The sequence below is a fragment of the Heliangelus exortis genome, chromosome W (genome assembly GCF_036169615.1).
Source record: "Heliangelus exortis chromosome W, bHelExo1.hap1, whole genome shotgun sequence".
In the NCBI taxonomy this organism is placed as follows: domain Eukaryota; kingdom Metazoa; phylum Chordata; class Aves; order Apodiformes; family Trochilidae; genus Heliangelus; species Heliangelus exortis.
In genome coordinates this window covers 1,178,857-1,204,224 of record NC_092453.1, presented here as the reverse complement: position 1 = coordinate 1,204,224, position 25,368 = coordinate 1,178,857, and the positions used below count along the sequence as shown (strand labels likewise).

The 25,368-nt window shown below is 46.3% G+C and overlaps 3 long non-coding RNA genes across 3 annotated transcripts; 2 read left to right on the top strand and 1 right to left on the bottom strand.

The window, feature by feature from the left end:
• The first annotated feature begins 9,287 nt into the window (after positions 1-9,287).
• On the top strand, positions 9,288-11,408 carry LOC139789210 (uncharacterized). Its single transcript, XR_011723072.1, has 4 exons — positions 9,288-9,651; positions 9,771-10,272; positions 10,383-10,486; positions 11,319-11,408. It is a non-coding gene; the product is annotated as an uncharacterized lncRNA (long non-coding RNA).
• A 2,216-nt stretch (positions 11,409-13,624) lies between these two features.
• Positions 13,625-14,314, bottom strand: LOC139789194 (uncharacterized). Its single transcript, XR_011723065.1, has 2 exons — positions 14,063-14,314; positions 13,625-13,961 (listed from the first exon to the last, which is right to left on the bottom strand). It is a non-coding gene; the product is annotated as an uncharacterized lncRNA (long non-coding RNA).
• A 1,520-nt stretch (positions 14,315-15,834) lies between these two features.
• On the top strand, positions 15,835-17,829 carry LOC139789215 (uncharacterized). Its single transcript, XR_011723075.1, has 4 exons — positions 15,835-16,080; positions 16,192-16,693; positions 16,804-16,907; positions 17,740-17,829. It is a non-coding gene; the product is annotated as an uncharacterized lncRNA (long non-coding RNA).
• Positions 17,830-25,368: the final 7,539 nt, after the last annotated feature.

Below are 25,368 nucleotides of genomic sequence, written 5' to 3'. Positions count from 1 at the left end.
CCTCCGCCCAGACTTTGCCCGGACTCCGCCTGTCGTGAATATTATAATGGCATGATGCAGTGCTATGAATATGTATGTAAACCCACCTTCTTTTGAATATGCATAGAATTGTAATCAATAAAAGGTAATTCCAGAGTTTTAGGGGTTGTGCGTTTGAGTGGAGCGGAGACTCCCTCTGCACCCAGCTCTGGTTCGCTTATTGGAATTTTATTAATTAAATTAAACCATTAACAGAATATTGAGTCTCGGTCATTTTTAACAATTTGGGGGGCTCGTCCGGGATCTTTCTCAGTGCTTGTACTGAGGTCCGGATTGGAGGGGCACCCCACAGATCTTCGGTGGCTCCTTTTCGGGCCCCCGCCTTCACTGACGGGATCCTGAATCCAAAATTGCAATAAGCAAAAAAATTTTAATTTTCTTCTGTGATGAGCTCTTTTGTGGACTGCAGTAGTGTGTTTTGACCGTAATTCTGCGCGCAAAGGTCCGAACGAAGACGACGGGGTCGTAAGTATTTAAGGTGTATACTGTTCGGTTCAGTGGGATTCGGTTGCTTGTGTGTGTATAAGAGTGTGATTGAGACGGAACCTGGTTCCGGAGCGATTGTGGAGGTCTTCTAACCGCGGTTCCAATCTCCCAAGAGGGACTTGGCCGGTGAAGGACGAAAGCGATTCCTATTGGATTCGTGGGTGGGTGATAAGGTATTTAAGCCACCTGCAAGACACTCTTATTGAAGCAACCAAGGGCGGGAGGATTGCCACTAGTAAAATCCTCATATTATGGGACAGAAGAGTTCTAGTACTAGGAAATTAGGTCAGGTACCAGATATTCCTCCGGAGAGTCCTTTAGGTCTTATGATTAAATATTGGGATGCTAAGGGAAAAAGAAAAGGAAAAACTAAAATGAAATTAGTGCAATATTCCGTGACAATTTGGCCAAAATATATTCTCAGGCCACATGTGACTTGTCCAGTTTTTGGTACCTTCAAAGACTGGGTATGCCAATCATTAAATGAATATGTAAATGTGAAGGAACCATTTTCACAGGAAGAAAGTGACTATGCATACTTATGGATCCAGAATTCTACTTTACCTACAGTGCCCCTCCTCACATTAAAACCTAAGGAGGAGGAGAATGAATAGAAAAGAAAAGATAAAGAAAACTGGGACCCTTTAGACCATCTGCCTCCCCCATATTTGCATAATTCGCTGTCGGTTGTTCTTGTTCAGCTTTGTTCTTGTTCAGCTGGTACCTGCAATATCTCCGTCACCTTCCCCGGAGGGTGACGGTGACCAGCCGATTGCCACACGAACCAGAGGGAGGCAGCACGAGACCGCTTTAACGTATCCCTTAAGGGAAGTACCACTCGGCAGGAATCAAGGGGGATTAGGATTTGTGACAGTTCCCCTTAATACAAGTGATGTTAGAAGCTTTAAAAAGGATATGGGAACGTTGCTAGATGACCCGCTGGGGGTAGCTGATAGACTACATCAATTTTGGAGACCAAATATGTATACATGGAAAGAAATGCAATCAATTTTGGGCATATTGTTTACAAGTGAGGAGAGAGAAATGATCAGGCGAGCAGGAATGAGAGCATGGGAAAGGGGAAATGTCCTGGTTTGGGCCAGGATAAAGGTGATTTTCTGTCTTGTACTTTTGCTTTCGGCTAAGTCTCCTGTAAGTAGTTGTACTTGCTGAAATTAACAGCAAGTTTCTCAGACAGTGTCTGCTTCTAGGACGGATAACACTCGATGTTTATAGTTACTGCTAGAGACTGGTATGCAGAGCCAAGGACACTGCTCAGCTCTGAGGAAAACCTTTACCCTCCAGAAGGAAGAAAGAGGTCCCACCTGCAGCCCTCCTTTGGGGAGGACTGGACAAGATAGATGCCAGAATTGACCAAACATAGTATTCCATCCCATACACGTCATACTCAGTATAAATTTGAGGGATCACGAGGGCCAAGCCATGCTTCCAGCTTCCGGCTGCCTGCCCTTCCTGCCTTTCCTGCTTCCCTTCCTCCACCCGGCATCCTGGAAGGATTCCATCTGTTCGTCTGCCTGTGGTCCTGATCCGTGCCAGCCCATATCTGTGTGTTCCTGCCTCCAGTTCCCAACTGCTGCCGACTCCAGGAGTCCAGCCTGGACTTTCCCAGGGCTGCCCTGCAGCCTCGGTAGTGACGTGAGAGTTATTGGGGAGAGAGGGGGGAGGAACGTGGTATCCATTTTCCTGTATATTTTTAGATATTTAGTGATTTTTTTCCTATTTATCATTACAGTTTCATTAAAGTTGTGTAGTTTAGTTTCCAACCCATAAGTCTCTCTCCCTTATTCTCTCTCCTTTCTTTATCAGGGAGGGGAGGGGGATTAATAGAGAGCGTCTGTTACTCGGTTTAATTGCCGGGCCAGTGTTAAACCGTGACAGGAAATCAACAGGGACCCCCAGGAGATCAAAAATGGCCAAATGTGGACTCACATTGGGGTCACCAACATGTGCAAGGCCGTCAAAATTTAGATGATTTAAGGGCCATTCTTATTCAAGGAATTAGGGAAGTGGTTCCCCCGAGGAGAAAACATGGAAAAGGTGTTCGCAGAATACCAAAAGAAAGATGAGTTGCCCACCGAGTGGCTAGAAAGATTAAAGAAGAATTTACAATTATATTCTGGAATGGATCCCAGTACACCAGTGGGTACAGCACTGTTAAAAACCCATTTTGTGGGGAAAGCTTGCCCAGACGTAAGGAAAAAATTGGAGAAAATAGACGATTGGCCCGATAGGGGTTTGGAAGAGTTGTTGAGGGAAGCGCAGAAAGTGTATGTCTGGAGGGATGAAGAGAAAGTGAAGACAAAGGCGAAAATTTTTGTAGCAGCAGTGAGGGAGGCAAATCAAGGAAGGGATATGGAAATGAGAGGGCAAGGAAAAACAGGCGGGTTCCGCGGGGCATCGCAGCAGAATTTTCTTCAACATCCAGGGGGCCCTCTTTGCTTTTATTGCAATAAGAGAGGGCGCATTCAGAAGAATTGTAGGAAGAAAGAGCAGGATGAGAAAATGTTTAAAGAAGAATAGGGATGTCAGGGGCTGTATTTATTGGGGACTAGAACATCTACAGAGCCCTTGATAAAAGTATTAATAGGTCCCCATAAAGAGGAATTTTTATTCCTTGTAGATAGTGGAGCTGAAAAATCTACTATACAAAAATTACCCGAAGGGATAAAGAAAGAATCAAATGTCAGTAATTGGAGCGAAAGGAGAACCTTTTAAAGTACCAATTCTAGAAGATGTAGAAATAGAAACAGAAAATAAAATCTGTTTAAATAATTTACTTTTGCTTTCAGAGGCAGAGTGCAATTTATTAGGCAGAGATTTGATCATGAAATTAAACATAAATATCCAAAGTGATGGAGAAAAGTTGCAAGTTAATTTATGTACTCTGACAGAAATGGATGAAGAAATAATTGATCCCTCAGTATGGTATACAGAGGGAGAGATTGGGAAGATAGATATGGATCCAATAGAAGTTCAGATAACAGATCCACATAACCCAATCAGGATTAAACAATATCCTATTTCAATGGAGGGGCGGAAAGTGTTAAAGCCTATTGTAGATAGGCTTTTAGAACAAGGATACTTTGGAACCTTGCATGTCCCCGCATAATACACCAATTCTGCCTGTAAAGAAATCCGATGGAACATACCAGATGGTGCAGGATTTAAGGGCAGTAAATCAGAGGGTCATCACTAAATTTCCAGTAGTAGCAAATCCTTATACTTTACTAAGCCACATTTCTCCCAAATATATTTGGTATAGCGTAATAGATTTAAAAGATGCATTTTGGGCTTGTCCCTTACATGAAAAGTCTAGAGATTATTTTGCTTTCGAGTGGGAGGATCCATCGACAGGGAGAAGGCAGCAGTTAAGGTGGACTGTGTTACCGAAGGGATTTACAGAATCACCTAATTTATTCGGGCAGGCTTTGGAGAAGCTGTTACGGGATTTTGAAATGTCCGAGAACGTGAAGTTGTTACAATATGTGGATGATCTATTAATAGCCGGGGAAACTGAAAAAGAAACTCAGGAAGTTACTATCAGATTATTAAACTTCCTGGGGAAAAAGGGACTAAAAGTGTCAAAGTCAAAATTGCAATTTGTGGAACAAGAGGTAAAGTATTTAGGACATTGGCTAAGCAAAGGTCAAAAGAAACTGGATTCTGATAGAGTATCAGGAATACTTGCTCTGAGATCCCAAAAAACTAAAAAGGAAATTAGACAATTATTGGGATTACTGGGATATTGCAGACCGTGGATTGAGAGTTATAGTGAAAAGGTAAATTTTTTATATGAGAAGTTGACAAATAATGAAATCGGATGGTCGGAAGAAGATGATCAGAAATTAGAGGAAATAAAAAAAACATTAATACAAGATCCAGTATTGACCCTCCCCGACCTGGAAAAAACATTTTTTTAATTTGTCAATTTATCAAATCAGACAGCTTATAGAGTGCTTACTCAAGATTGGGCAGGAATTAAAAAAACCTGTAGGATACTGTTCAAAATTATTAGAACCCATGAGAAGAGGGCGGCCAGCCTGTTTACAGGCTCTGGTGGCAACTGCATTGCTTAAAGAAGCACGGAAAATTACCTTTAGTGCACCACTGAAAGTATACACCCCCCATAATGTTAGAGGTGTTTTACAGCAGAAGGCAGAAAAGTGGCTGACAGATAGCCGGCTTCTTAAATATGAAACCATATTGATAGACTCTCCTAATTTGGAACTTAACTTCAGCGCAGAGTCCGGCACAATTTTTGTTTGGGGAACCTGAAGGAGAATTGCAACACAGCTGTTTGGATGTAATAGAAACACAGACAAAAGTGAGACCAGATTTAATTGACACAGAATTACGGGAGGGAGAGAAGTTATTTATAGACAGATCCTCTTGAGTAATTGAAGGAAAAAGAAAATCAGGATATGCAATCATTAATAAAGATCTGGAAGTAGTAGAATCCGGACCTCTGAGTCCATCGTGGTCCGCACAAGCATGTGAACTGTATGCCCTCTATAGAGCTCTTGAATTATTAAAAGGGAAGGCAGGAACAATATTCACAGATTTTAAATATGCATATGGCATAGTCCATACGTTTGGAAGAATCTGGAAGGAAAGAGGCCTCATACATACTCAAGGAAAAGATTTAGTGCATCAAGAGCTAATAATTAAAATTTTAAAGGCAGTAACAGAACCAAAAGAGATTGCAATAGTACATATAAAAGGACATAAAAAAGGATTAGGATACCATGTTAGAGGGAATAATTTGGCTGACAAAGAAGCTCGAGATGCAGCCCTGAGAAAATGCAGTGTTCAAATTAATATTTTACAGAATAAAAAGGATTCAGTAAACAATAAAGAGGGAGAAATAAAGAAATTCACTCCTGAGGAAACGGAGAAACTTGAAAAAATTGGAGCTAAATTTGAACAATGAAAATGGATACTGCCGGATGGCAGGGAAATGTTACCTAAAGCATATGCCCGGCAGATACTGGAAAGATTACATTCCCAAACACATTGGGGAACTAAAGTGTTAAGTGATCAATTTCTAAAACAATACGGATGTATAGGAATCTTTGAAATAGCAAAACAAATTACTCAAAGGTGCCTAACTTGTAAAAAGATTAACAGAAAAATATTTAAACAGGTGGCTATGGGTGGAAGACAAATTGCCAATAGACCTTTTGAAAAAGTACAAGTTGATTTTACTGAGCTACCAAGAGTGGGGAGGATTAAATATTTACTAATGATAGTAGACCATTTAACATGATGGGTAGAGGCTTACCCTGTGGCAAAAGCCACGGCACAAACGGTGGCAAAAATTTTGTTAGAACACTTAATACCTAGATATGGGTTGATCAGTGGTATTGACTCTGACCAAGACACACATTTTACCTCAAAAGGGATCAAGTTATTGTGCAAATCATTGGGAATACATAGGGAATACCACACTCCCTGGCATCTGCAAAGCTCAGGCAGGGTAGAAAGAATGAATCAAACTATTAAGCAACAATTGGCAAAATTAGTGGTTGAAACTCAAATGCCTTGGACAAGATGTTTACCATTGGCACTTCTAAATATAAGAACAAAGCCACAAAGTGAAACTGGGTTATCACCGTGTGAAATGTTACATGAGATGTCTTATTGTCAGGGAATGGCAAGAGAACATAATATAATAGAAGACGAAAATATCAGAAAATATATTGTAAGACTGGGAAAGCGGTTAAATGAATTAAGGGAGATGGGAATATTGGTGCAAACACCTCCCTTGGGATTCGCGATACACCAATTTCAACCCGGGGATAAAGTTTTGATAAAGACTTGGAAAGAAGAGAGCTTATCCCCTCTCTGGGAAGGACCTTTTCTTGTCTTATTGACTACAGATACTGCTGTCCGTACTGCTGAGAAAGGGTGGACACACGCCTCCAGGGTTAAAGGACCAGTAAAGGAGTGGAAGATCACCTCCCAGCCTGGGGAACCAAAAATCACACTGAAAAGAAGATAAGCAGATAAGTTATTGGGGAATTTCATATTGTAACTCCAGAAATATAGATACCTATTAAAATTTTATTAAAAAGGAAGAAAATAATATTCCAAAGGAACAGGGGAAGGGAAAAAGGGAGTGGAGACACAAATGACGAATGCCATAAGGTGGAGTCAGGAGAGAAAAATTAAATTAAGTTCCTGAATTTGGCCCATCATAGGAAAAGGGGCAAGACCGGATGGGACATAGAAGCTGCAGTTGAAGAAGGTGTGCTGAGGGTTGCAACTCCTCTGGGCTGTGACCACTGAGCAATATGATCCCTACCGGCCCCTTTTTGATTTTGATGGGGATACTAGCATCCACCTTAGCCAAAAATTGCAGTCAATGTGTAGCCACTTCCCGTAAAGGAAGTGAAAAAGGAGAAGTGCAGAAAGACTGTACTGCTCATGCTTGTAAGCCTCTAACCATTCTAAACCCTCAACATTGGAAAGATTTGGGGTTGAAATTTGGGATAAAAATATATGGGTCTGGTTATGATCCAGGAGCTGTGATTCATGTAACATTTTCCGAGCGAATTAGGGAATCCATACAGCACAGGTTGCTTTTTAACTCATTTTATCATGAATTGGAAACTGGGGTGAAATATGAAATTCCCACAATTGCTAAAAACCTTTTTGTAAATTTGGCTGAAAACATTGCTAAATCTTTGAATGTCACTAATTGTTATATGCTCAATAGAATCATTAGGTTACAAGCTGTGGTAGAAATTGTTGTAAATAAAACAGGGGATGCTTTAGAGCTAATTGAGAAAAAGAATACACAAATGAGAACCTTTTTATATCAGAATCGTTTAGCTTTAGATTATCTGTTAGCACAGGAAGGAGGTGTGCGTGGGAATTCAATCTAACTAATTGCTGCTTGGAAACAGATGATGAAGGAAAAGGTGTACATGAACTGGTACAGGAAATGAAGAAAATTGCACACGTTCCAGTTCAGACCTGGACAGGACTTAATTGGGAAGGAATTTGGAAGAATTTACTGGGAGGTGGGTGGGTGGTAAAAATTAGAATTGTGGTGTTGGGGATTTTTGGAGGGTTGTTAATTATACCATGTTTAATACCTTGTATGACACAATTTGCCCGATCAGCAGTCCAAACAGTGCAAAATGAAACCCCTAAGTTGCTAGTGGTAAATACAGATGAGGAATATCAGGAACAAGCAGCGATTTGCGCTCCTGTAAATGGTGTCTACATGGCAAGAGTGATCCATGTAAATGTGAACCTTGTAGGTATGGGTGCAACTTGTGTCATACTTATGCATCCTCAAGCTCTGAAGAAGAGAGTTGTTAAAAGGAATACAAATTCATAAATGATTATGAAAAAGAAAACAGGGGATTGTAATATATGTTGATGAATTTGTATTCCTAACCAGTAAAATTCAGGAAAGAATTAAACTGAGAAAGAAGTGAATAGGGGGCTAGACAAAGCAGTTAAGGCATGTAATTTTCCACTGAAACAGTGTGAACAAAACAAGGCCCTAACGAGGCTAACTTCTGTCTCAAAGATAATTAAAAGTGTAGGCCCTGTTCTTAAAACAAGACACTGCCAAGGCTAACTAGGCACCAAAGAAATGTGAACATCTGCACAAAAAGAACATAAAGATGTCACAACCAGCAGATAAGGGGAAAGTTACGGCTAGGGTCTGATATCGCCTTGTAACAATATAATGAAGTGAGCGAAATCAAGAAAGGTAGCAAGTTCAAGCTTGAGGAAGACCTCTTACTTCATCCAAAGACCCTCTGACAACCCCCCCCTCCCGGATATCTCCCCAAAAGAAGCCTCCGCCCAGACTCCGCCTATCATGAATATTATAATGGCATGATGTAATCCTATGAATATGTATGTCAACCCACCTTCTTTTGAATAAGCATAAAATTATAATTAAAAAAAAAAGGTAATTCCAGAGTTTTAGGGGTTGTGCGTGGGAGTGGAGCGGGAGTGGAGCGGAGACTCTGCGTGCACCCAGCGCTGTTTTGCTTAATGCAATTTTATTAATTAAATAATTAAACCATTAACAGAATATTGAGTTTCGGTGTTTTTTAACACCCCGATGTAGAGGATAAGCGGGGTTTATGCGTGTTACGGTGCAGCTGCGTAGGCCAATCAAATTGTTCCCTCTCCCTGGGGATGCAGGGCACCGAAGGCCACCCTTGGGGGCACTGCCTCTTTTTCTCAAAGCCTCCTGCCCAGGCTAGGGCAAATCCTATCTTGATCTGCCCTCCTGCCCTGAAGCCACCAGTGCTGAACACACGCTTTGTATTTTATTTTCTCCCAGGAGGTGTTCAGCTTAGAGACGTCCGCCACGGGAGCGGGGCTTTCACAGGGAAGAATTTAGAGGAACTTCTGGTGTGTTGTGTGAAATGTTCTGAAAGGGCAAGGCCTGCCCTGGCCTCTCAACAGCAGCCTTTTGCCTGGAGGGAGCAGCAGCAGCAGCAGCAGCAGCAGGAGGAGGAGGAAAAAGCCAGAAGCACGTGTGGGGTGGACTCGATGCGGTAATAAATAAGAAAACATGGTACTTGTAGCTACAGCGGCCTCTTCTGTGACCTCGTTGCCCGCCCCCAGGGTGGCAGCACTACACGGCACGGATCCCTCGGCGGACTCGCCCAAAGTCAAAGTTTTCTCCCTCCATCCCCAGATCGGATCCTTCCGCGTCCCGAGAGCACGGGGTGGACGAGGGCGGGGACCAGCGCCAAGGACAGGCGAGACAGCGAATCGCCCTGCGGGATCGGGCGGCGGCGATCTGGCGGCCCAATGGGTGCCGCGGAGGGCCTGGCCGAGTGGAGGACGCGCGGGGACGGGACTGGTCGTTGTGGCTGAGGAGAGACTTGGGTGTCCGGTCGGTCGGGTTTTGCCGCAGCTGCCTTCGGAAAGGCGCATCCCCTGCAACGTCATTTACGAGGACGAGGTGGTAGCCGCGGCTTTTCTCCGTGAGCGGTTCCCCCCCGCCCGCCCCGGTTCCTTTGCTGTTCCCTTTGTCTTCCTTTCCTCTTCCCCTCCCCCCGCGCTCGCAAGCACCCTGAGCTGAGGTCCGGGTGCGCGGCAGGGCGGGTGCCGTCGTTGCTGCGGGTGAGTGTTTGGGGGGTCGGGAAGCGGGAGGGAGGGAGGGAGGGAAGAGGGAGGGGCGGGGTGTCTCTGGGTTGTGGAGCTCTGTACTGCGCTATCCCTACAACCTCGCGCTCTTTTAGGTGCTCGTTCCCTGTTTCCACCTCCCCGACTGCTGCGGCGCCTTCTGGGTTGCTGGTGCTGTCCGTCTCGCCTCGGTTCCTAGCCCCGTGACCGTAATGAGTTGGTTCTCCGTAGGAGAAATGCAGGTTTTAAGGATGCGCTTCGTAAGAGAGAGCGTCATAGAGGTTTCACGTGCTTTTGTTCAATACTTGAGCTCCAGGGAGAACGAACGTCCGCTGATGGTCCACTTCACTAAGTTCTTTGCCGATTCGGTTAATGCCTTTGTCTCCTGTCGTGCCTCTGCGTGGACGGCATTGAATCGAAAAGCTGCTCTAGGAATCGATCAAGCCAACCTAAAACCTACCGGCGGTCGCTTATCTGAAGTACTGGCCCGTCTCCTTACCCCCATCGTCTTGTGTGCCGAATTCCGGTTGTGGAGGGGGCTCTGTAAATGCGTTGTATTCTGCGCGTAGAAAGCATTAATGAGGCGCAAGATAATCAACGTTTCGGCTTGCGTTTGGGGTATCTATTAATCTGTTGCTGTACGAGTTCAGTGGGGCATGTTGGTTTTCTTGAGCTGTATTACCTTTCTCTGAAGCCGGTCAGGTTTTAACCGTTTGCTCTTCCAACAGTGCCTCACGTCCCATAACCTTTCACCCCAACTCCGATGCTTTTCCTAGTCATGCCGAAGGAGCCAAGTATGAGGTTATCTGAAGCAGAAGATTGTGGTGATTCTGTAAGTACTGGGAAGCTTTCCGGACGCTCGGCTGTACCCGTGATTAGTTCCTCATTTCCTAGACTCTTTTGCCATCCCCCCTTTTGCTCTCGATAGGGCGTGGTAGGCTGTTTTGGGTTTTCTGCCGCTATAGTCCTTTGCCTCTAGCTTGTAAGGGAATTGAGCGTTTTGACTAAAAGCAGTGTTGTAAAGCAATGCTCATGGCAGGGTATGTGCTTCAGGTGCAAAATGCAGTGTTGTTTTGGAGCGCAGTCTGATGCCTGTCGTCATGGTCTAGAGTAAGAGTTAGTAGTACTTGTTGTAATAGGGAGGAGAGGGCTTGGGGTTTGTGGCAGGTCAGGGGTGAGGGAGGAAGGGGGAATCTGGTTGAGAGGTGCTGGGTGCTTTGCTTTTATAGGTAAAAGTCAAGTTCGAAGACTTTGTAAACGCACGCAAAAGGCAGCCTCAAGTTTATTTTCCAGCAGAACTGGGTATTTTGCCTGAAGTATTAATGGGGGCTTCAACCCGGAGACAAACGTAGGTTCTGTGGGTGCTTTGTAGTCCGTTACTGTCTCGCTTGGAAAAAATGGCATGGCTGGGTTTGGTTTGTTTATTTTTCCTCTCCTATAGTAGTGTGCATAACCGGTGTTTGTATCTTTCCTTGGAAAGTGTCAGTTGCAGAGGGAGAGGTGGTAGTTTGAAGCGCAATGGTTGAATTGCTAGGAATTGGCTAAGTGGTTTCTCTGTGGGGTTCCCTGCTCTGATTCCTTCCCTTCCTGCCCTCTCCCCTCTTTGTGTGTGGCTTTTTATTTTATTTCTGAATTTATTTATGGTTTTGTACTTCCTTCTCCAGCTTCTTGGTCCTTTAATGATCGTTGTTGAGAAGCATGCTGCTCACCTGGGCCTGACCAAGGGATTCCGGACAGTTGTGGATGAAGGGCCCGAGGGTGGGCGGTCTGTCTGTCGCGTACATCTACGTATTCTGGGTGGCGGTCAGTCGGGCTGTCCGCCCGGCTAAGAGTTTTTCACCACGAGAGTTGCCGCACGTCTACAAATGGCCACTGAATGGATTTTTGTCTGTTGCCCGTTGTCAATCTAGGCACTGTTGAGGTGTGATGTTTTGTGGCATGTGTCTGTGGAAGGTAACGAAGGCTTTGAGCGGCAATTACACAATAAAGATAGAGGATGGGGATATCACGTCTGTCTTGTGCGTGTTGCTGGGGGAAATAGTTCCCCGAGTAGAACTGGTGCCTCCCCGGAGTGTAAGTATGTGGAACGTTTCGTCCCGTTAACAGCGTTCTGTGTATAGGTAGTGATTTAGAGGCTTTAGCCTCTACCCTAGCTTTCTCTGCTCCTAATTTTGCCCTCTCTGCCTCAGCTCTGGCTTCTACCTTAGCTTTCTCTGCTTCTAGTCTCACTTTCTCTATTTCCAATTTTACCCTTTCTTCTCCTATCTTTGCCATTTCTGCCTCCCTTTCCTTTTCCTTTCGCTCGGTCGCCCTTGTATAATATGAATGGCTAGTCCCTTCTCCGGGATCATCTCCCAGATTTTCAGTGTCTGCTCTATTCTCTCTCTTCTTCATCCTTTTCCCTGTCTCCTGTGAGGCTTTCTCTTCGTCTTTGTCTCCCCCTACTGGCTTTTGCGGCACACTTTTCAATTCCTCTCTTTTCTCGCTTCCCAATTCTGCGGAGCTACTGCTGCTTTCCTGTTGTGACATTGGCAGTGGTATTCCACATCCGGGCACGAGAGGCTGATATTCTTGGAGGCTAATGGTACTTTCCGCTTCACTATTTTTTTCTTTCAGCTTAAGGCATCGTTTCCCTATGCTACACGCATCACAACAGCGTTCCTCTGACTTGCTGTTTTTCTGATCCCGTTCTAGTGCTAGAACAAAGGGATCTTAAGGTGTTACATTTATTCCATTATCTTTTTGCCATTCTGGCTTATCCCTTAAGGTAAAGAACATGTCTGCATACATCACTTCATCCCACTTTTGCTTTCTACGGAGAAACAGCAGAAGTTGTAGGATGGTATTATAGTTTAAACTTCCATGTGGTGGCCATTTTTCTCCATCACCTAGCTTATACAGAGGCCACCAATCTTGGCAATATTTCACAAGTGTCTTTTTCCTTATATTTCTCCCCGGAATTCCACCTATTCCTTTCCAATGTTTTAGAATGCATCCCAAGGGGGTTTTAGCATTAATTTCCTTACTCTGTTCAGTCCCCATTATGCCTAGTCAGGAGGTTACAACTGTGGGGGCCCTTTCTGGATTACCAAATTCTATTCAGATCTCAGCAACTTACAATTTCAACACCTTACTCGACTTATTCTAGCATTCAAGCGCACTTCTTATTCTGTTTTAACAATCCACTTTCACACCACTCGCTTCGTCCGTCTCTGGCCGGCCCCCTCGCGGGTGACACGGAAACGCAAATCGGGACTCCGCACTTGCTTCGCAATTAAATTGCGTCTCAATCACTCACACACGCACTTTCAGTCAAAACTTTGCACAGGTAAAATTTTGCACAAAACCTTACACGTTGCTTTACCGCCTACGGTCACAAGATGCCGCTATAAACCACGAATACCTGCCGGAGTTGCGGCAAATAACTCACCGCGACCCCCCCGAAGAGAAAGCTAAAACTTCTTCGGCAGGGACGCGTAACCAGTCAAACTCTTAGATTACTTGCAAGCAGTATAACAGAATAACATAATCATCAATCACCATATGATCATATGAACCACAGCATTACCAAAAACCCTTTATCAACACGATGCAACACAGAGAGTGTACCTTCCCACTGCTGTGAATGAACTTCAATTCTCCTGGGGATCTGAACCCCGGAGAGGGAGGAACTCAGCGCTAGACTGGACTCCAATCCGTCAGCCTGGAGGCGTCCCCCGCGTCCCTGTAAACCCTGGGGGCCTCAAAACCCAAACAAATATATATATAAATACCTTTTCAGTATGAGGAAGGTCTGGTGTCCATCGGCGCGTAGGAGCCAAGGGAGTAGGGGAGGCTTATCCGACAGAATTCGTCGGGGGGGCCCCAAAAGCGTCCCCGGATCCCTGGATCACGGCACGACGGAGTCCAGTCCTGCCGCGGTCGCCAAATTGAAGCCCAAAAGGCCTAATAAAACTGTTTAGAGACAGAGTTTTAAGCCTTTAAACAGCAAAGGTATTTATTTGCGGATCCGGGGAACCCCCAGCTCTCGCTGGACAAAGAGTTCCGAGGGTTAAGGGAAAGGGTTAGGGTATTTATACATTAAAAGGGGAGGTTACATCATCCTTGCATACATATTCATGGGATAGCAACATGTAATCATAATATTTATAACAGGCGGAGTCTGGGCGGAGTCGTCTTTTGGGGATATGTTTCAGGGTCTTTGGGGGTCTTCAGATGAAGTAACAAAGTCTTCCTCAGGGTTGAACTTTTTACCTTTCTTGCTTTCAATGACTTCATCCTCTTGTTAATTGGACCCTTGCAATTATCTTCCCCTTATCTGCTGGTAATGGCAGCCTTATCTGTCTTCCGTGCAGATGTTTACACTCCCCCAGTGCCTAGCTAATCTTGGCGGTGCCAAGATTTATACTTCTAACTATCTCCAAGACAGAAGTTAATCCTGTTAGGGTCTTGACCTGTTTCAGCTGCTTTGTTCACTTCTTTTCTCAGTTTAACCCTGAATTCTACTAGTTATGAATACAAAGATATTACAAGTTTTAATTCTACATAAAGTAAATTCACACAAACAGCTTGGCCTGATGTCCTCTCCTTACAGGAGTTAATCCTGTCGGGATCTTTCTCTTTTTCAGTCCCGCCCCTGGGAAGGAACAACCCCAGGCACCAGTAGATGCTGGAGGCCGACAGGCTGGAAAGAAGCTTTGCAGAAAAGGACGTGGGAGGGGCACTCCTGATGGACGTCAAGTTGAACAGGAGCCGACAATGTGTCCTTGCCGCAAAGAAAGCTAAGGATCGCCTTAGCCCGATGTAGAGGAAAGTGGGGTTTATGCGTGTTACGGTGCAGTTGTGTAGGCCAATCAAATTGTTCCCTCTCCCCGTGTTATAAATTATATCCCATACAATTGACCAGGACACACCAATTAATGAATCAATCGGAATTTAATAGCAAGTAACAACAAGCAATAACAGCGCTGGGCACTCGGGAGTCTCTGCTCCTCGAGACGGTGCGACTTCCTTAAAGTTTCTTGGGTATTTATAGTCCTTTATGGCCGTGTGAGCCCGATGTTGCTGGGAAAGCTCAAAATCTGTCGACGATACTAATTCTTCTTGAGCAGACACAGCCGACAATACTAATTCTTCTTATGCAGACACATCCTGTGTTTTGGTTAACCCCTTTCTACAAAGGTTATCTATAAGAACGTTTAAACATGATTACACAGCATTTTGTCACAATACACTTTTTCTCTCTAAAGTACATTCTGCAGTTAACATCCTTATCTTCTTTCACTACTTCTATCTTGCCTTTATAAGTAAATGCACTAAAAATTTTCTACTTAGGTTAAATGAACAAACATTATATGTAAGTTACTACAATTTGTCACAGTCACACAATGTTTTTGGTACATAACTTTGCGGTAAATACTTCTATTTTATAAACAAAGTCACATAGGTTAAATGAACAAATATAACTTTATATGTAAATTGTTACACCCGGGGATGCAGGGCACCGAAGGCCACCCTTGGGGGCACTGCCTCTTTTTCTCAAAGCCTCCTGCCCAGGCTAGGGCAAATCCTATCTTGATCTGCCCTCCTGCCCTCAAGCCACCAGTGCTGAACACACGCTTTGTATTTTATTTTCTCCCAGGAGGTGTTCAGCTTAGAGACGTCCGCCACGGGAGCGGGGCTTTCACAGGGAAGAATTTAGAGGAACTTCTGGTGTGTTGTGTGAAATGTTCTGAAAGGGCAAGGCCTGCCCTGGCCTCTCAACAGCAGCCTTTTGCCTGAAGGGAGCAGCAGCAGCAGCAGCAGGAGGAGGAGGAAAAAGCCAGAAGCACGTGTGGGGTGGACTCGATGCGGTAATAAATAAGAAAACATGGTACTTGTAGCTACAGCGGCCTCTTCTGTGACCTCGTTGCCCGCCCCCAGGGTGGCAGCACTACACGGCACGGATCCCTCGGCGGACTCGCCCAAAGTCAAAGTTTTCTCCCTCCATCCCCAGATCGGATCCTTCCGCGTCCCGAGAGCACGGGGTGGACGAGGGCGGGGACCAGCGCCAAGGACAGGCGAGACAGCGAATCGCCCTGCGGGATCGGGCGGCGGCGATCTGGCGGCCCAATGGGTGCCGCGGAGGGCCTGGCCGAGTGGAGGACGCGCGGGGACGGGACTGGTCGTTGTGACTGAGGAGAGACTTGGGTGTCCGGTCGGTCGGGTTTTGCCGCAGCTGCCTTCGGAAAGGCGCATCCCCTGCAACGTCATTTACGAGGACGAGGTGGTAGCCGCGGCTTTTCTCCGTGAGCGGTTCCCCCCCGCCCGCCCCGGTTCCTTTGCTGTTCCCTTTGTCTTCCTTTCCTCTTCCCCTCCCCCCGCGCTCGCAAGCACCCTGAGCTGAGGTCCGGGTGCGCGGCAGGGCGGGTGCCGTCGTTGCTGCGGGTGAGTGTTTGGGGGGTCGGGAAGCGGGAGGGAGGGAAGAGGGAGGGGCGGGGTGTCTCTGGGTTGTGGAGCTCTGTACTGCGCTATCCCTACAACCTCGCGCTCTTTTAGGTGCTCGTTCCCTGTTTCCACCTCCCCGACTGCTGCGGCGCCTTCTGGGTTGCTGGTGCTGTCCGTCTCGCCTCGGTTCCTAGCCCCGTGACCGTAATGAGTTGGTTCTCCGTAGGAGAAATGCAGGTTTTAAGGATGCGCTTCGTAAGAGAGAGCGTCATAGAGGTTTCACGTGCTTTTGTTCAATACTTGAGCTCCAGGGAGAACGAACGTCCGCTGATGGTCCACTTCACTAAGTTCTTTGCCGATTCGGTTAATGCCTTTGTCTCCTGTCGTGCCTCTGCGTGGACGGCATTGAATCGAAAAGCTGCTCTAGGAATCGATCAAGCCAACCTAAAACCTACCGGCGGTCGCTTATCTGAAGTACTGGCCCGTCTCCTTACCCCCATCGTCTTGTGTGCCGAATTCCGGTTGTGGAGGGGGCTCTGTAAATGCGTTGTATTCTGCGCGTAGAAAGCATTAATGAGGCGCAAGATAATCAACGTTTCGGCTTGCGTTTGGGGTATCTATTAATCTGTTGCTGTACGAGTTCAGTGGGGCATGTTGGTTTGCTTGAGCTGTATTACCTTTCTCTGAAGCCGGTCAGGTTTTAACCGTTTGCTCTTCCAACAGTGCCTCACGTCCCATAACCTTTCACCCCAACTCCGATGCTTTTCCTAGTCATGCCGAAGGAGCCAAGTATGAGGTTATCTGAAGCAGAAGATTGTGGTGATTCTGTAAGTACTGGGAAGCTTTCCGGATGCTCGGCTGTACCCGTGATTAGTTCCTCATTTCCTAGACTCTTTTGCCATCCCCCCTTTTGCTCTCGATAGGGCGTGGTAGGCTGTTTTGGGTTTTCTGCCGCTATAGTCCTTTGCCTCTAGCTTGTAAGGGAATTGAGCGTTTTGACTAAAAGCAGTGTTGTAAAGCAATGCTCATGGCAGGGTATGTGCTTCAGGTGCAAAATGCAGTGTTGTTTTGGAGCGCAGTCTGATGCCTGTCGTCATGGTCTAGAGTAAGAGTTAGTAGTACTTGTTGTAATAGGGAGGAGAGGGCTTGGGGTTTGTGGCAGGTCAGGGGTGAGGGAGGAAGGGGGAATCTGGTTGAGAGGTGCTGGGTGCTTTGCTTTTATAGGTAAAAGTCAAGTTCGAAGACTTTGTAAACGCACGCAAAAGGCAGCCTCAAGTTTATTTTCCAGCAGAACTGGGTATTTTGCCTGAAGTATTAATGGGGGCTTCAACCCGGAGACAAACGTAGGTTCTGTGGGTGCTTTGTAGTCCGTTACTGTCTCGCTTGGAAAAAATGGCATGGCTGGGTTTGGTTTGTTTATTTTTCCTCTCCTATAGTAGTGTGCATAACCGGTGTTTGTATCTTTCCTTGGAAAGTGTCAGTTGCAGAGGGAGAGGTGGTAATTTCAAGCACAATGGTTGAATTGCTAGGAATTGGCTAAGTGGTTTCTCTGTGGGGTTCCCTGCTCTGATTCCTTCCCTTCCTGCCCTCTCCCCTCTTTGTGTGTGGCTTTTTATTTTATTTCTGAATTTATTTATGGTTTTGTACTTCCTTCTCCAGCTTCTTGGTCCTTTAATGATCATTGTTGAGAAGCGTGCTGCTCACCTGGGCCTGACCAAGGGATTCCGGACAGTTGTGGATGAAGGGCCCGAGGGTGGGCGGTCTGTCTGTCGCGTACATCTACGTATTTTGGGTGGCCGTCAGTCGGGCTGTCCGCCAGGCTAAGAGTTTTGCACCACGAGAGTTGCCGCACGTGTACAAATGCCCACTGAATGGTCTTTTGTCTGTTGCCCGTTGCCAATCTAGGCACTGTTGAGGTGTGATGTTTTGTGGCATGTGTCTGTGGAAGGTAACGAAGGCTTTGAGCGGCAATTACACAATAAAGATAGAGGATGGGGATATCACATCTGTCTTGTGCGTGTTGCTGGGGGAAATAGTTCCCCGAGTAGAACTGGTGCCTCCCCGGAGTGTAAGTATGTGGAACGTTTCGTCCCGTTAACAGCGTTCTGTGTATAGGTAGTGATTTGCCCGATCATTTGAAGCGTGATGCTGGAACCGCTTAGCAGTGTCCTGGGTCTTGTAGGAAGCAAGCTCTTAGCTCTTTGGAAGTGGTATGCAAACATACGTAAAGGCGGTGCGTAGAGGCTACTGCTGCTGCTTAAACTTTGAAAAATAGTGCGTGTGACGCTACAGGCGTGCCGTACAAGGGTGGTTTTGGCGGAGCGCAACGTGTTGGAAGCATCGCGTTCCCTTTGGAGCACTTTTATCAACGGCCGTGTGTTAAGGCCCTGTCGCTATCCCTTTTCTGGTGAGGAGGGCTGTGGTAGCAGAGAACAGTTGGTCTGAATGGCAGCTGTGGTGCTTCCATAGGTAAAGCATTGGTGTGTTATCAACGCCCTTGTAGCTACAACTACAAAGCACAGCACTATGAAGGGCTGCTCTGGGGAAAGAGAACTCCGTCCCAGGCGGACCCAAACCAAAACTACATTGCAGGGATACAGCAAACTTCCTCTTTCTTTAACAGCTCTTAGAAGAGGGAGGTGGGCAGGGGGTAGCAGGGGGATCCTTTTTTGCCCTTGAACACTGTGTTACTGGGGCATCCGAGACACCCCCCCCCGGGAGGCGTCTTCATCTCCTCTTTCTTTCTCTCTCTCTCTCTCTCTCTCTCTCTCTCTCTCTCCAAGTGACCAGGCGAGGTTTGGTGACGCTACCACGCCCTTTGGGGGGGAGGCTGTTCAAGTGGATGACTGTTCTGGCGGTAAAACAAAATGAGAAAAATTAAAGGAGGAGTGGCGAGGTGAGGAGAAGAGAGGAGAAGGAGTGGGAGAGGTCTGTCTAACCGCGCTGGGTTAGCGGGCAGATGTCATTGTGAAGCCAGTCTTGATGGCGATGGGGAGAGGTGCCTGAGGAGCGGTGGAGTGCAAATGTCACCTTTCTCTTGAAGAAGGGCAAGGAAGAGGACCCAGGGATCTACAGGCCAGTTAGCCTCACCTCGATCCCTGTGAAGGCGATGGCCCGTGAAGGACAAGAGGGTCATCGGGAGTTGCCGCCGTGGCTTCACCGAGGGGGAGTCGTGATTGGCTGACCCGATAACTGTTTATGGCGAAATGGCTGGCTTGGCAGACAAGGGGAGAGCTGCAGATACTGCCTCCCTAGCCTTCAGGAAGGCTTTTGAGGCCGTCTCCCGTAAGAGATCGTCCCAGAGAAGCTGATGAAGTACGGGGCCGAATGAGCAGGCAGTGGCGTGAGTTGCAAACTGGCTGAGCAGCTGGGGCCAGAGGGGGGTGGTGATCAGGGGCATGAAGTCTAGTTGGAGGCCAGTAACTAGCCGTGTACCCTGGGGGTCAACCGTGTGCCTGATCCTGCTCAACATGCTACTTAATGATCTGGATGAGGGGTAGACAGAGTGTACCCTCAGGGAGTTTGCTGATGATAGAAAACGGGGAGGAGTGTCTGATACACCAGAGGGCTGTGCTTCTTGGGTAGTGAGATCCTCTGTTCCCTTTCAACCACTTTTTGATTTCTGGAAGAATATGTTGAGGTCTCCCCTGATCCTTCTCTTTTCCACGGGAGAAAAGACCTTTCCTTAGGGGTCAGGTTCTCCAGCCATTCGATCATCTTTTTAACCCTTGTTGGGACCCTCTTCATTCTGTCTGCATCTTTTTTTTTAATTGTCAGGATCAGAACTGGACACAGTGCTCCAGAGGCATCCCCTGTGAGAAGAGACCAGGGTATGCCCTGTGCCGGATGTAGCTCGTTCCAGCCAGGCACTAGCGTTGCTGCAGCCGGCCCAAACTGGGCAACTCGGCGAAGCTGGCGGCACCCCTGTGAAAGCATAGTTAAAAAAGGGTAAAGTGGTGTGTGGGGCAGGTATTTCCCTGCCGCCTGTGGCTGCAGCAGGTAGCTCTTTTTTGAAGGGTTTATTTTCATCCCATTTTCTGCCCCTCTCCTGTTGAGGAGGGGTGTTGGGAGAGTTTTTAGAAGAAAATGGACATGTGAGCAATCCTGACTAGCTTTAGCCAGAGTGAGCTAAGGGCCTTGAGGCAAGCAACTAAGGGTGCTGCTGAAAAAACTGAAAGAACTGGAAACCAAGGATGAGTATACCCCTGAAAACCCCCCTAGTTTTTGCTCCGGGGAACACTGTTAACAACCCAGGGGCAGTAATCCATTTTTACCCCCTGATCCGTTCCCTATTCTTGCTCCTACTTCCCTTAACCCTTTAACACCCACTGCTTCACCTCTTCCAGATCCAACATAGGGAGGGGACGGTGGTGGGGGGGGTGGGAGTGTGGATCCGGTAACTAGATGGAAGGGAACTATTCAAAATTCTATAGTTGAAGGAGAAATGGTTCTCAACGTGGGTCGGATGATTTTTTTGGTGATTGACCTCCTCCTCCTGGTCCGACAATGGGTTGCATTAGTTTGGAAATTGGTAAAAGAAGCCAAAGCTGCCATTATGCAGTACAGTTTGAAATTGTCATTTACTCAATCTCTTTTGCAGCATCTTTTTACTACTCAATTGTTGATGCCATATGACACAAAAATGCTCATTAATACTCTGTTAACTCCTACTCAACAGCTGCAGTTTCATCATAAATGGCAAATGTTGTGTGAAAATGCAGCTGTGATTCCTAGACAGAACACCAATGCATTATACGGAGCGCAAGCACAAATGTTACTCGGTGCTGGTCCTTTTGTATGTGCAGATTTGCAGGCACGGTTTCAAAATGAAGTGTTACAACTTTCACAAGACATGACGTATAAAGCTTTGCAAACTGTGCATGATCCTGCACAAGCAACCTCCTCTTTTACAAATATTAAACAGGGGGAAGCAGAGCCATATTCAAAATTTGTGGATCGCTGTCCTGGTTTGGGCCAGGATAAAGGTGATTTTCTGTCTTGTACTTTTGCTTTTAGCTAAGTCTCTTGTAAGTAGTTGCACTTGCTGAAATTAACAGCAAGTTTCTCAGACAGTGTGTGTTTCTAGGACTGATAACACTTGATGTTTATAGTTACTGCTAGAGACTGGTATGCAGAGCCAAGGACACTGCTCAGCTCTGAAGAAAACATAAAGAGGTCCCACCTGCATCCCTCCTTTGGGGAGGAACAGACAAGATAGATGCCAGAATTGACCAAACAGAGTATTCCATCCCATATACGTCATCCTCAGTATAAATTTGAGGGATCACGAGGGCCAAGCCAGATTTCCTGATTTCCAGCTTCCGGCTGCCTGCCCTTCCTGCCTTTCCTGCTTCCCTTTTCCTTCACCCCGGCATCCTGGAAGGATCCCGTCCATTCGTCTGCCTGTGGTCCTGATCCGTGCCGGCCCATATCTGTGTGTTCCTGCCTCCAGTTCCCAACTGCTGCCGACTCCAGGAGTCCAGCCTGGACTTTCCCAAGGATGCCCTGCAGCCTCGGTGGTGACGTGAGAGCTATTGGGGGAAAGGGGGGAGGAATGTGGTATCCATTTTCTTGTATATTTGTATATATTTAGTAATTTTTCCTATTTATCATTACTGTTTCATTAAAGTTGTGTAGTTTAGTTTCCAACCCATAAGTCTCTCTCCCTTATTCTCTCTCCTTTCTTATAAGGGAGGAGAGAGAGATTAATAGAGAGCGTCTGTTACTCGGTTTAATTGCCAGGCCAGTGTTAAACCGTGACAGATTTATTGGCGCCCAACGTGGGGCCCGAGCTAATTGGCTCGAGTCCAGTTTAAATTTTGACTAATTTGCCTGAATAGTTTGAATTCCAACTCCAGTGGAAGAATGGCTTTGCTGAGCTGGAATCAGACTTTGTTCTTTGGAAATTTCACAGGGTTGGAGATTAAACCAATCATGCCGTACCTTTGGTATTTAGGGTATGCGATCTGCCTTTTTGCAGCTGGAATTGCTGTTACTATGTGGGTTTTCTTTCGTAAGAGCTGCTTAAGAACCATCATTGCAATAGGGTCCTCAATACTGATGTATATCATGGTGCATGGTGCAGTAGTGTTTCATACAGAGATAAAAAACTTGGTTGGTAATTACACTCCCAGTTTTAATTTGGGAAATTATACCATTCCATCATATTTTGGGCTGACTCCCCCAGATTTTAGTAACAATAGCATTTCATTTCTCAATCTTCTGGTGAGTGTTGTTAATTTTTCTCATATAGTGGTGAGGAGAAACACAAAAACCACAATAATGAGACTGAGCATGCCTTTTCGGAGGCCGAGAGTTGCTGTTCGGAGAGTGAGAGCTGCTCCTCGTACAGAGAGCACCCCTGCTCCTGCCTCCGCAGCCGCTTCTCGCCCCCCCTCACACAAGGGCACAACTCAGATAAGGCTGGCCAGCATCGCCAGTGTTTCTGCTACAGCTGCTGTCTCTACCCCCACAGACACTGCTGCTGCTCAGCAGTGATGCCCTCGTGATCCCTCAAATTTATACTGAGGATGACGTATATGGGATGGAATACTCTGTTTGGTCAATTCTGGCATCTATCTTGTCTGTTCCTCCCCAAAGGAGGGATGCAGGTGGGACCTCTTTATGTTTTCTTCAGAGCTGAGCAGTGTCCTTGGCTCTGCATACCAGTCTCTAGCAGTAACTATAAACATCAAGTGTTATCAGTCCTAGAAACACACACTGTCTGAGAAACTTGCTGTTAATTTCAGCAAGTGCAACTACTTACAAGAGACTTAGCTAAAAGCAAAAGTACAAGACAGAAAATCACCTTTATCCTGGCCCAAACCAGGACAATCGTTTATATTCAGCGATAATATCACATCCGGATTTCTCAGAAGAGATGAAAACAAAATTTTTTTTTATATGTTAGCATATGACAATGCTAATGAAAAAAATAAACGTGCATTAGGACCACCCCCGAAATGTGCTACAGCAGCTCAATTGTTAGAAGCTTCTGAGTGAATGCTAGACGCAGATAAAACTGCTTAAGAACCATCATTGCAATATGGTCCTCAATATTGATGTATATTGTGGTGCAGGGTGCACTGGTGTTTCATACAGAGATAAAAAACTTGGTTGGTAATTACACTTTGAGTTTTGGTTTGGGAGATTGTACCACTTCATCTTATTTCGGTCTGTCTCCACCAGATTTTAGTAGCAATAGCATTTCATTTCTGAATTTTCTGGTGGGTGTTGTTAATTTTTCTCATATATTGGTGAGGAGTAAGACAAAAAACACAGTCATGAGAATGAGCATGCCTTTTTGGAGGTCTAGAGTTGCTCTTCGGAGAATAAGAGCTGCCCCTGGTACAGGGAGCACCCCCACTCCTGCCTCTGCAGCCGCTTCTCGCCCTCCCTCATGCAAGGGCACAACTCAGATACAGCTGGTGAGCATTGCCAGCATATCTGCAACAGCTGCAGCTGCTGTCTCTACCCCCACAGACACTGCTGCTGCTCAGAAAGTGAGCCCTGCTTCTGCTACTGCTGCAGATACCACAGCCTCTCCCCCTCAGCCCAAACAGCTACTTGTTGACCCTGTAACTTGGAGAAAAGGAAAACAATGGAAATCAGAAATGAGCCTTAACCCTTCAAGGTCTCAACGAGACAACCAGGTGATAGAGGAAATAGAGGATATTGCCTCTCCTCGTAGAGCAGCTAGAGTAGATTCTAAAGCAGAGTCAGCTTAGGACTCACTCAGAATCTGTTCAGCCCTATTCCATGAGGGACTTGCGTACTCTGAGAAAAGACTACAGCCGTTTTTCAGGTGAACCACTTCTCTCTTGGTTACTCCGGTGCTGGAAGGAAGGGGCTGCTACCATAACATTAACTCAGAAGGAAGCCAGCCCGTTGGGATCCCTGTCCAAAGATGCAGGTATTGATTGTGCATTTAGGGAAAAGGCTGGAACCACCAGCCTATGGAGACGACTCTTGTCAGCTGTAAGGGAGAGATATCCCTATAAAGAGGAAATAGACTGCCCACAGGTCAAAGCAGCCACACTTGAAAAAGCTATCAGGTATCTGGAAGAATTTGCTGTACGAGATGTGATCTATAATAATGATGACATTGAAGATCCTTATCACATACCATGCCCTAGACCTATGATGCAAAGGTTTGTGCATGCTGCAGCACCACCTTTTAACCATACACTATCAGTAATGCTATGGGTTCCTGAAGATGTGGAGGGAACTGTGGGTGATGTGATTAAAACAGCACGAGAGTGTGAAGATGCTGTCACAGCCCCTCGTCGGGCCTGGGTCTCAGCTATAAAGAGAACATCTGAGAAAGTGCATTCACCCCTTTTTCCTCAGACAGACGGAGGACCCCGCATTGCAGCCATTAAGCGGAGACGCCCTCCTATGAGACGGAATCGAGAGAAACAGAATTCAGTAAGAGGAATCCTATGGGCACTCCTGGGTGAATATGGAGAGGACATGAAAAAGTGGGATCAGAAACCTACTGCTGTCCTATAGGACCGAGTATGTAAGTTGCTGAGTAAGGCAAAGGCAAAAGGAGGTCCTTCTAAAAAGATGGCTGCTCAAGACTCCAGTGTGGAGTTACCCAATTCAAATATGCTGGTGACTCAAGATCCCTGTACATCAGGTGTGAGTACTGGGGATGCAAACTCCAGTAACGCACATACTGACAATGCTGTATGTGCTCAAGCTTAGAGGTGCCCTGCCTCCAGCCAGGTGGAGGAGAGGGACAACCAAATTTATTTGACTGTGTGGATTCAATGGCCTGGCACATTAGACCCACAAAAGTATAAAGCCTTGGTGGACACTCGTGCACAGTGCACCCCAATGCCATCAAATCAGAAAGGGACAGAATCCGTCACTATTTCTGGAGTGATGGGGGGATCTAAAAAACTGACTGTTGTGAAGGCTGATGTGAGCCTCACTGGAATAAAGTGGCATAAACAACCGATAGTGACTGGTCAAGATGCTCCGTGCATCCTTGGCATAGACTACCTCACGGGAAGTGATTTCGAGGACCCGAAAGGGTACCGGTGGTCCTTTGGTACTGCAGCTATTAAGACTGAGAATGCAGAATGTCTGCATGCTTTGTTTGGCCTTTCAGATAAATCCTTTTTAGTGGGGTTGCTGAGAACAATAAACCAGTGGGTGCCAACTGCTACTTCAGTAGTGCATCGAAGACAATATCGCGTCAACAGAGATGCTGTGATCCCCATTCACAAGCTGATCCGGCAACTAGAGAGCCAAGGAGTGATCAGCAGGACTCACTCACCC